The sequence below is a fragment of the Gossypium hirsutum genome, chromosome A09 (genome assembly GCF_007990345.1).
Source record: "Gossypium hirsutum isolate 1008001.06 chromosome A09, Gossypium_hirsutum_v2.1, whole genome shotgun sequence".
In the NCBI taxonomy this organism is placed as follows: domain Eukaryota; kingdom Viridiplantae; phylum Streptophyta; class Magnoliopsida; order Malvales; family Malvaceae; genus Gossypium; species Gossypium hirsutum.
This window is the reverse complement of record NC_053432.1, coordinates 8,233,047-8,245,604: the sequence shown is the minus strand read 5'-3', so window position 1 is coordinate 8,245,604 and position 12,558 is coordinate 8,233,047.

Below are 12,558 nucleotides of genomic sequence, written 5' to 3'. Positions count from 1 at the left end.
TAGTGGAAACACTTGTTAATTTCCATTTAACGATGAAATTATGATGTTAAGTATTATAGGTTGAAATGGATGGAAAGAGAGTCTCATTCTAGTCTTCCTTCACCGAACACATTGTTCTCTGTGGAAGAAAGAAAAGCTCTAAGCTTTCTTGATTAATCGGTTTTGCATGTAAGTGTTTTCAGAGTTAAGTGTTTTCAAAGTCTGTTCTTCATGAATTTCATGTTTTTGAAATCCTTGTATCTTAATTTAGCTTACCTGAATATTTAATTGTAAAATTGTTAAAGTTGAAAAGTTGTAATTGATTAAATGAATATGATAACATTTGGATCACGAACCAAATCAACCAGTTGATAACAGAGGGAAAGGAAAACTCCTAGAATAGTCTTTGATATCTTGTTTTGCTCCTATACCAGGTAAGTTCATAGGATGTTGTTATGTTTATTTATGATATATCTAAATGTGATTGCAAATGGAAAATGTCAGTAAACTTGTATTAGTAAGGTGAGAAAATGTGTTAAATGGTAAAAAGGTCTAACTATGTGTGTGTATTGCCTGATTGATCAAATGATACAATTGGCATGCCAATAGGGGTATTTGTGCACTGTACGGGAAGATGAGAGATGTGAAGAAGATGAAAGAATTTTACTAATGTTTTCTGAATCCTGCATTAGTTGCTAGTTTCCAATTTAATCTCTTCAGATATTATGGTTAGCTTACGGGCTTTGCACTATGTGCATCTGATGTGTTATCAGTTGGAAAGCTCTTATGAGCAGTATGGTGTGTTATCAGGGGTGAATATTTAGCCTATGGGCTTTGCACTATATGAATCTAACATGTTATCGGTTGGAAAGCTCTTATGAGCAAATTGGCATGTTATCAGATGGTTACCCACATATTCTTTCCTGTTCATGTTAATTCATCAAGCTAAATGTTTCTAGAATAGAAATGTTGATGGTATGAATTATATAAATTGAAATAAGATATGAATGGGTAATGAAATGTTTGGGATATGATATATGTTTGTATGCAATGCACTCACCCTATGCATGTGAAATGTGATGTCAGGGTAAAGAATTTAGTTAAGTTATATGTGTGTTTGAATTATTTGCGAGGTGAGTTTAATGTTTTAAACCTATGAATGTACTTTTGAATTATTTGCGAGGTGAGTTTAATGTTTTAAACCTATGAATGTACTTAGCATATTTAATGTTTACATCGTTTAAATTTCCCTTCCCTGTAAAGATTTTGGCGGAACTGACAGGCGGATTGATCTACAACTCAAACTATCCAACTTCTGTTTGGTAGAATTATTTTAACTCTACGCTGGGTCTAATGGCATGTATTTAAGGTCTACCTTATGGAAATTGAATGAGAGTTGAGTGTTGATGTATTAAACATTATATATATATATATTAAAGTGCTCTTTCGTGATGCTTGTTCAATGTTGGCGTAGACTATTCGTACCCTTGAAATGGAACTAATTGCATGTGTTAATTATGTTAACTTATTTTAGATAACTGGAGGAATGTTTGGCCAGATAATCATAAATTTATAAGAACACATGGCAGATAGTCATTTGGTGGATAGACTGTGGATGAACATTTTTCTGATGGCGTGTTTTGTTTAAAAGTTTTTATATGTAATTATAACACCTTTAAAAATAGATTTCCTTGATGGTTTTTTATGTAAATGTCTCTGTTTTAAAATAGCATCCTCTAACTCGGGTTTGACGATCGAGTTGGGTGAGGGGTGTTACAATCACAATTTTAAAAAATTGATTAATAAAACAAACATGTTAATTTTTTTATAATTTTAATTAATACTTTTCATATATAACAAACATTATAATTTAACATTCCTAATACTCATATTCCTATCAACCATATTCTATTAAAATCCTAAAATGAATGAGTATTAAATCCCACCTTAGGTCTGGTGCACCTTTTGATAGATATAAAACATGTCGAGACGGTTTGACGAGGTATTGTTATGTCACTACTTTTTGTTTAAATAAACAATTTCTTTATCACTAATATATTTAATTTCATCAAAATTCACCACTACTTTAAAATCATGAAAGGTTAAAGTCTTCACCTATAAAAGTAAAAATGATTTATTATATTTTAATTAATTAACAATAAAAATGATTAATATGTAATTTACCTTTTGACCTTGTGCAAATGTATTGAGTTGAAATTTGAATTTTTTGTTTGTACCTAGTGCCAAAAGGTTAGACCTTTTGTATCACAATTCGCGCGACCTTAGACGATTTCTTCGATCCAAATGTGCCTAAGTCAATTTAACTCTCGTGAAGTAAGAATTCTCGATAGAAATTCTCCAAGGCATAAAAAATAAGCGGAAGCAACTCAAAAACAAAAGAAAGCTCGAAAGAATATAATAGCCACAGAAAAACAATGCAAACAAAGTATTTGAGTAAGTGTTCTCAATTAGTATTTACTACTAAAGGATGTAATACAATGAGATGATTACAAATGAGGGGGAAACTCTCTATTTATAGTTGAGCTCCCCAAAACCCAATGGTATAGCTAGCTTTACATCGACGAACGAGATCAAAGCCTATCTATAATTAAGGGATTAATATAATCCCCAAATATTACACAATCAATTCTTATCAAATTATAATCTCCTATAATCTTCTAATATTACTTTTTATATTTACCAAGGTAGCCCTAATTTATACTAAGTACTTCACTGGACCACCAAGGCTTCAAATAGATAGGCTTCACCACTTGACCTTTGAATCGGGCCAGTTCAAGTGGGTTAAATAAGCCCCATTTAATAGATTTTACTCCATGGGATGCTCTTTGTGCAATGGCCACAGGCTTTGAACCATGGCCCAAGACATTCTCCCCTACCCATTCTCTTAAAGCCCTCATTACATCCTTGGGAATGACACTAGTTTAATTTGCCTCGAAACTTTCTCGATACCTTATTCGTTACCAACTAGCCTCTCTATTGGGTATTCTAGCCCCTCGGACCTTAACCTCGACTTTCGTTGTCTCCTAACTCGAACTGTTTCGCTCTTTAGTGCATCTCTTTCGTAAGAGCCCACCAATCTTACTTGCCTAGATCAGGATCCCCTTAATCCTCACAAATAGGCTTTGGCATACCAAAATTGAACATGATGTTAACCTTGAGTATTCCCACTAATTTTGGTTTGTAAGTCCTTCGACTTACCTGCTTCAGAACAATAAAAGTGCCCTTGTGTCTTCTCTAAGCCAATGGTAAGTCAAAATGAAAAACAATAGATAAGTGTTTGAGATGTATCTCGCTCATATCAGTTACTCGCTCCAACTGCCCAGTTTGCATCACTACTATACCCCCCAAAGTCTGATTCACAATCCACCTCTCTCTTAGGAGGTAGCTCACTGATGACTCGACTGGCTTTATATTTGTTTGTCGCGCCTCTAGCATTTTCGATGAGGTTTTCGTGGCATTCCATTCTACTAAGTTGATGTTCCTCCCATACGAAACATCCTTTACTAGCTGGATTGTCGACAATACCTCGATATCAACCCTCATGTCTCGATTTTCCAACACAACATATCGTGGTTGCAGATCATCAAAGATATGATTGCAATTGACAGAAGGAAAAAGACACGCCTTAATCCTATCAAGGAAGTTTAAGCTAAGAACAAGGTTGTAATCATCTAAGTGGATTACCTTGAAATCTTCCTTGCCCTTCCACTCGCTGATTTGTAGCTCCACTCCTTGTACTATTACAACAATTGAGACCTCTTTGAAATTTACCATCTTGATTTTCTTAGTCGATTTTCTAATCGAGATACCAATTTTTCCCGTGACTTTCTTTGATATAAACAAGTCTGATGCTCCCGTATCAACTAGAGCACTCCTTGACTTGCGGTGAGTAACACCCCCTACCCTTATCCATCGCCGGAATAAAGTATGAGGCATTACCGAGGAGTACAAAACACTTACAGATAATTTAAATATATTTTCATAACAACTTGTCTCGATTTCATACTATTTCATATTTAAGCTTTACTCACCAAAGTATTTGAAATTTCATCTTTATGCAAATAGCACACATGAGGTACATAATTTCATAATTAAGAATGAACACATTTATCAAACAAATTCCACATTCATATATCAATGTCTCACATTTCCATATATCAATAACCGTCATTTTTCTTGTTTTTCAGATAATTATGTATAACCATTGATAAGCATGCAATTCACTGTTTCTTCTTGTCAATCACAATTTCAAATGACAAATTCGTGTGAATCAGCTCAACCTCATTAGGTGTTTAAATTCTGTCACTTTGATTCACATACTCATGATTTACTAACATATCCTGTCAAACACAATCTCTAAATGATAAAATCACATAATTGAGCTCAATAATAATAATGATAACATTACTTACATTTCTTTTTCCACATGTTACATTTATGACTTACCAATTTGTCCATTCAAGGAACAGCTTACGGATTTCCGTACATCGTGATCTGAAGCCCGAAATCAAGCTAAAACACATAAGTGCTAAACGGAAGCCTGAAGGCTAACTGAAGCACATAAGTGCTAAACGGAAGCCTGAAGGCTAACTGAAGCTCATCAGAGCTGAACTGAAACCCCAAAAGGGTTAACTGAAACCACAAAAGGGTTAACTGAAACTCATATGAGTTAACGAAAGCTCGTAAGAGCTAAACGGAAAGCAAACACGAGAATTAGCAACAAATGCTAAATCTCGGTTTACTTGGGTAATTTACCGTCAATTCATCTTTTTCACTGAAAGATTGTACTCATTTCCTGCGTTCCGTTCCTCCGAAATTCTCAGTTCAATTTCTAACATTTGTACATAATTTACTTATTTTCAACAATTAACATACATAAATATTAATCACTGTTCATAAAATAATATTGAAATTTAATAATATTAACAAATGGTCACTAAATTTAGTTATATAAACTCACAAGTTCGATTTTTGTATTATAGCGATAATCATAATTTCATAATAAATATTCCAAATAAAACATTATATCGTTTCTAATTCAACACTTATCGATTATAATCGGGCATGTGATCAATTTATACACGAGTCATTCATATATTTTTGTATATTTTTTTCGGTAAAGTTTATATCAAACTTAACATAAATTATATTCCATGTACTTATTCTTATTTTGTTTATCTATCTTCATAATTATTTCATACAACTATTTTGTACATATATTTCCATATGACCAGTTCTTGTAAACATTTCACACAACTACTTCATATAACCATTCGTCATCTGATACATATTACCTGAATATCAGTTGTTCAATAGATGTTATCGCGTCTCCCATCCACGGTCTTATTTATCTTTGATATGATGCCATAGTGTCTATCAACTATGGTCTTACTCATTTTCTGTCATGTTGCCATGGTATTTTTCAACCATGGTCTTACATATTTCATGTCACGCTGCCATGGTATCTTTCAACCATGGTCTTATTCATTTCCCGTCATGTTGCCATGGTATCTTTCAACCATGGTCTTACACATTTCATAACAGGTTGCCTTGGTATCTTTCAACCATGGTCTTACACATTTCATATCAGGTTGCCATGGTATCTTTCAACCATGGTCTTACACATTTCATATCAGGTTGCCATGGTATCTTTCAACCATGGTCTTACACATTTCATATCAGAGAGCACACTCCCGCGAACCTCATCCTTACAGTGGGATTACCAGTCCAGGCTAAATCCCCTGTAATATAAACTCATAGAGTATTGTCGGGATTACCAGTCCAGGCTAAATCCCCTACAACGACAATTACTCTAATGAGCTTGGATCTGAATTACCAGTCCAGGCTAAATTCAGACCCTAATTTGGATTACCCGTCCGGGCTAAATCCATTTACACGTATTCTTCGAGAGGGCTATATCAGGATAGGATCACCCGTCCGGGCTAGATCCTTTTTACCGTCAATTCCTTTCAGAGATCCATCGAAATTTCCTTTTATTCAACCGGGATTTCTTCCCATTTTTATCAAATATATCAATGTTCCTTCGATTTGATTACAATGAACATTCAAATTATTTTCACATCAATAACATACATTTTAAGCATTTAAGAATATAATTCAAGTTACATGAACTTACCTCATTGCTTGTTTGTGTTTATAATTTCATTAATCCGATATCTTTTCTTTTCTACGATCAAGTCTCATATTTGAGTCGTCCAGATCTTTATAAATAAATTTGATCATCATTTTCATTCATTTCATATTCTAATGTATTTAATTAATGCTCTAGGCAAAATTACCATTTTGCCCCTAAACTTTTAATTAATGACGATCTCATCCTTAGGGTCAGGGAAAATAAAATTCTTCCAATTTATTCCTTATTTCCAGCTATTATTCTCATATGTATTGATAACAGTTCATGAATTCTATAAAATATCAGAATTTTCCATAATTTCAACACTTTTCAATTTAATCCCTAAAACATGTTTTCCCCCGATCTTGAACTAAATTAATAATTTCATTCAATTTTGTAATTTAAATAATAAAATAATCCATTTCATGCAATTTGTTCATTTCTGACATTTTTACAAAATTGCCCATAAAGTTTTCCTTTTATTCAATTGAGTCCCTGAGCCTAAAATATACAAATTAGCCATGCTAGATGAATATTCATCCATATTTTTCCTCTTCCTCCTCTTCATTCCACATCCTTAATGTAGATAACACACTTGTAAGTAACATTATCCATAATTTTTATTATTTACTTTTATGAATATTCAAGTTGTCTATCTGTGTCATAGTCACTAAATTATTTATATCTGGAGCTCTAGAACTCCAAATTAAGATCCGCTAATTTTCCATAAAACTAGACTCATATATATTTTTACCACAAAATTTTTAGAATTTTTGGTTTAGCCAATAAGTACAGTTTATTCTTTAAAGTTACCCCTGTTCTGCTGTCTGACAGTTCTGCCCCTTCTTCACTAAAAATTAATTATCTCCTCGTACAGAATTCGAATGATGTTCCCGTTTGTTTCTATTGAAAATATACTCATTCAGGATTATAAAAATATAAATTTAAACCCATAATTATTTCTATCCAATTTTTTATGATTTTATAAAGTTAGAACAGGGGAACCTGAAATCATTCTGACATTGTCTCAAAAAATTTATCATATCTCATGATTTACAATTCCATTGCTTACATTATTTCTTCTATAAGAAACTAGACTCAATAATCTTTAATTTCATATTTTATTCATCCTCTAATTCCGTTTCTACAATTTTTGGTGATTTTTCAAAGTTAGACTACTGCTGCTGTCCAAAACAGTTTTAGTGCAAACTGTTGATTTCCATTTTGCCCCAAATTTCACAATTCATACAATTCAGTCTTTACTCAATTAACCCCTCAATTAAGATAATTTTATCAATTAATACTTTTCCTAAACATTATAAGTTATTTCATAACTATTGAATTTCAGAATTTCCACATAAAACTCTAACTTCAAAATCTTTTACAATTAGGTTCCAAACATTCACTTTCTATTCAATTCTTACAATAAAATCAACATATAAACAATTTAAAGCTCTAATTCCAAGCCAAATCATCATATACTTCCATCGCATATTCATAGAAACTTTCAATTTCTTTCATAGAATCAAAAACTAATGAATTCAACAATAGGACCTAGTTGTAAAAGTCACAAAAACACAAAAATTTCAAGAAATAATCAAGAATTGAACTTACTTGAAGTAAAAATATGAAAAAAAAAACTTAATAGAACTCTTCCATGGCGTTTTTCTGATGAGAATGCAGAAAAATAAAGAGAAATCTAGATAATTCCACTTTAGTCCTAGCTTTATTAAGTAAATTTTGCAATTTTCCAATTTTGCCCTTAATTCTCCTTATTTTCTTGCTGATTTCATGCCCTTTCCGTCCAGCCCAAATATAACTTGGGTCTATTTTCCTTTTAAACCCTCTTTCTTTTATCAATTAAGCTATTTAATCATTTTCCACAATTTTGCATTTGATACAATTTAGTCCTTTTTGTTCAATTAACTATCAGAACTTAAAATTTCTTGACGAAACTTTAATAGTAACATATTAACACTCCATAAATATTTATAAAAATATTTATGGCTCGATTTAAAATTCTCGAGGTCTCGATACCTCGTTTTCGATTCTAATTATTTTAATATTTATTTTTAGTACACTATTCACTATTTCAAAATTTTTCCTAACTTCACTTTTAATTTATGCTCACAAAATTAATAATATTTCCTACTCATTTTTCGGGTTTAGTGATCTCGAATCACTGTTCCGACACCACTGAAAATTAGGCTGGTACAACTCTTCTCCCCCCTTTAGGGATTTTCGTCCCCGAAAATCTTATCAGAAGAAATTGCTGTCAACACTTATGAAACACTTTTACTAACTTCTCAGTTTCACAAAGAAAACCCCATTTTAGCATTTAACTTGGTTGAAATCAAATCATCATCAAATAAAGCCAATCATGTAGTCAACATTCACAAAATAATCAAGATTTTCCAATATGTATATAATGTAGAGTAACAACCCGTATAAACAGAATAATAGCTTTACATGAATCTCACCATTTACTTTTATCTTCAATGAAACAGAATAGTATAACAAAGAAAAATGAAGAAGTCCCAATCATAATTTAATCAGACCAACGATGCTCTCATCAAATATTTTAGCTAGCTAGCATTCTCATACAATAAGAATTTCATCAGAAAACGAACAGCCACATATTCCTCTGACTAATTCTGTCATCCCTAATCCCATAATATTTCATTATTAAAAAAAATCAATTCAAAAGAATTTTTCGGTAAGTACACTATTTAGACATCATATCTAAATAAGTCAATTTACTGAAATTGGCTTCTTCTCTAATCATGACATTGCATATCTCGAATGATCTTTAAAACATTCTAATACCTTTTTCCAGAACTGTATTTACTTTTCAAACTATTCTCGTTTCTGTATGCCTTACTAATCACTTCAACACTATATTCTCCAATTCTACAGATGTGAATTTATTAACATAATTCTTATGAAATTTGTCATAATTACAACTCTGGTAAGGGGGTGAGGTCGTAAAGCCTCTAACTCAACTCTCATAACTACATACATATGACTTGACATTCATACATAACATTATTCACATAATTCACGTCAAGCAAAATTAATACACTTATATAGTCTATCAATATTTTCTGCCATATACAATTTCAAACGATGAATTCACTTAGTTTAGCTCAATATAAACAATTAATCAATTTCAATCTCTTAAGTCCATTTGTCACTTACCTTTCTTAATCAATTTAGGGAATAATTTCGGAATTGAGTACTTCGTTTTCAGCATGCCATAGTAAAACTATGGTCTTGCACATAGTCACATATCACACACCGAAGCCATAGCCCAGCCATGGTCTTACACGGATCACATATCACACTGATGCCATATCATAGATATGGTTTTATACGGAAATCACTTGTCACTTGTCACTTGTAGCCGAAGCTACAACTATTCGCTGATCAGGTAGCCGGAGTTACCATTTTTTTATCTATCAGGTAGCCGGAGCTACCACTTTTCACTGATCAGGTAGCAGAAGCTACCACTTTTCACTGATCAGGTAGTTGAAGCTACCACTTTTCACTTGTCATTTGTCATTGATCAGATAAGTGTAGCCGAAGCTATCACTTATCACTTTCACTTGTCCTTGATCAGTTAAGTGTAGCCGAAGCTATTACTTATCACTTGTTGCCATGGTCCAACCATGGTATTTTCCTTCAATTCATCTTGTCACTAAACTGAAATGCTCAATTTGATCATTTATTTAATTTTCATGCTTTTACATTATTCACGATTTTATCATCAATACATATGAAATAACACATCATGAAATTCATAAAATTAACAAATGATCACTAAAATTTAGCCATATAAACTTACTAATCATACTTATTCAACCAAGTGTACATAAACACACACTTATTCAATTTTGAATAAAATTTACTTAATCAAACATGTTGGGCACATAACATCATAGACATGCCAAACAGACACGGATAGCCTTATCATAATATAAACTTTCATTTCCCTTCACCTTTTTATATTTCAACTTATGGTTATCTCATTTCGTACATTATCACATACATATCATGAACTTTTATTCATACCTTGTCAAGTTTCAACTTAACACAAACACATTTTCAATGTCTCAACACCAAATTTTCGCACTGTCAAGATTAGCTCGGTTGGAAAGCACCTCGGTCTTAACAAAACAATTTCGTTAGCCGGAAGATATCACACTATCACGAGTAGTAATATAGCATGTATAGCTAAACTCACATACGCTAGGTTAATCCGAGAACCGACTAAACCATAGCTCTGATCCATTAAGTGTAACACCCTCTACCCGTATCTGTCACCAGAACAAAGTACGAGGCATTACCGAGGAGTACAAAACACTTACAGATAATTTAAATATATTTTCATAACAACTTGTCTCGATTTCATACTATTTTATATTTAAGCTTTACTCACCAAAGTATTTGAAATTTCATCTTTATGCAAATAGCACACATGAGGTACATAATTCCATAATTAAGAATGAACACATTTATTAAACATATTCCACATTCATATATCAATGTCTCACATTTCCATATATCAATAACAGTCATTTTTCTTGTTTTTCAGATAATTATGTGTAACCATTTATAAGCATGCAATTCACTGTTTCTTCCTATCAATCACAATTTCAAATGACAAATTCGTGTGAATTAGCTCAACCTCATTAGGTGTTTAAATTCTGTCACTTTGATTCACATACTCATAATTTACTAACATATCCTGTCAAACACAATCTCTGAATGATAAAATCACATAATTGAGCTCAATAATAATAATGATAACATTACTTACATTTCTTTTTCCACATGTTACATTTATGACTTACCAACTTGTCCATTCAAAGAACAGCTTATGGATTTGAGTACATCGTGATCTGAAGCCCGAAATCAAGCTAAAGCACATAAGTGCTAAACGGAAGCCCGAAGGCTAACTGAAGCTCATCAGAGCTAAACTGAAACCCCAAAAGGGTTAACTGAAACTCATATGAGTTAACGGAAGCTCGTAAGAGCTAAACGGGAAGCAAACACGAGAATTCACAACAAATGTTGAATCTCGGTTTACTTGGGTAATTTACCGTCAATTCATCTTTTTCACTGAAAGATTGTACTCATTTCCTGCGTTCCGTTCCTCTGAAATTCTCAGTTCAATTTCTAACATTTGTACATAATTTACTTATTTTCAACAATTAACATACATAAATATTAATCACCGTTCATAAAATAATATTGAAATTTAATAATATTAACAAATGGTCACTAAATTTAGTTATATAAACTCACAAGTTCGATTTTTGTATTATAGCGATAATCATAATTTCATAATAAATATTCCAAATAAAACATTATATCGTTTCTAATTCAACACTTATCGATTATAATCGGGCATGTGATCAATTTATACACGAGTCATTCATATATTTTTGTATATTTTTTTCGGTAAAGTTTATATCAAGCTTAACATAAATTATATTCCATGTACTTATTCTTATTTTGTTTATCTATCTTCATAATTATTTCATACAACTATTTTGTACATATATTTCCATATGACCAGTTCTTGTAAACATTTCACACAACTACTTCATATAACCATTCGTCATCTGATACATATTACCTGAATATCAGTTGTTCAATAGATGTTATCGCGTCTCCCATCCACGGTCTTATTTATCTTTGATATGATGCCATAGTGTCTATCAACTATGGTCTTACTCATTTTCTGTCATGTTGCCATGGTATTTTTCAACCATGGTCTTACATATTTCATGTCACGCTGCCATGGTATCTTTCAACCATGGTCTTATTCATTTCCCGTCATGTTGCCATGGTATCTTTCAACCATGGTCTTACACATTTCATATCAGGTTGCCATGGTATCTTTCAACCATGGTATTACACATTTCATATCAGGTTGCCATGGTATCTTTCAACCATGGTCTTACACATTTCATATCAGAGAGCACACTCCCGCGAACCTCATCCTTACAGTGGGATTACCAGTCTAGGCTAAATCCCCTGTAATATAAACTCATAGAGTATTGTCGGGATTACCAGTCCAGGCTAAATCCCCTGCAACAACAATTACTCTAATGAGCTTAGATCTGAATTACTAGTCCAGGCTAAATTCAGACCCTAATTTGGATTACCCGTCCAGGCTAAATCCATTTACACGTATTCTTCGGGAGGGCTATATCAGGATAGGATCACCCGTCCGGGCTAGATCCTTTTTACCGTCAATTCCTTTTCAGAGATCCATCGAAATTTCCTTTTATTCAACCGGGATTTCTTCCCCTTTTATCAAATATATCAATGTTCCATCAATTTTCATACAATGAACATTCAAATTATTTTCACATCAATAACATACATTTTAAGCATTTAAGAATATAATTCAAGTT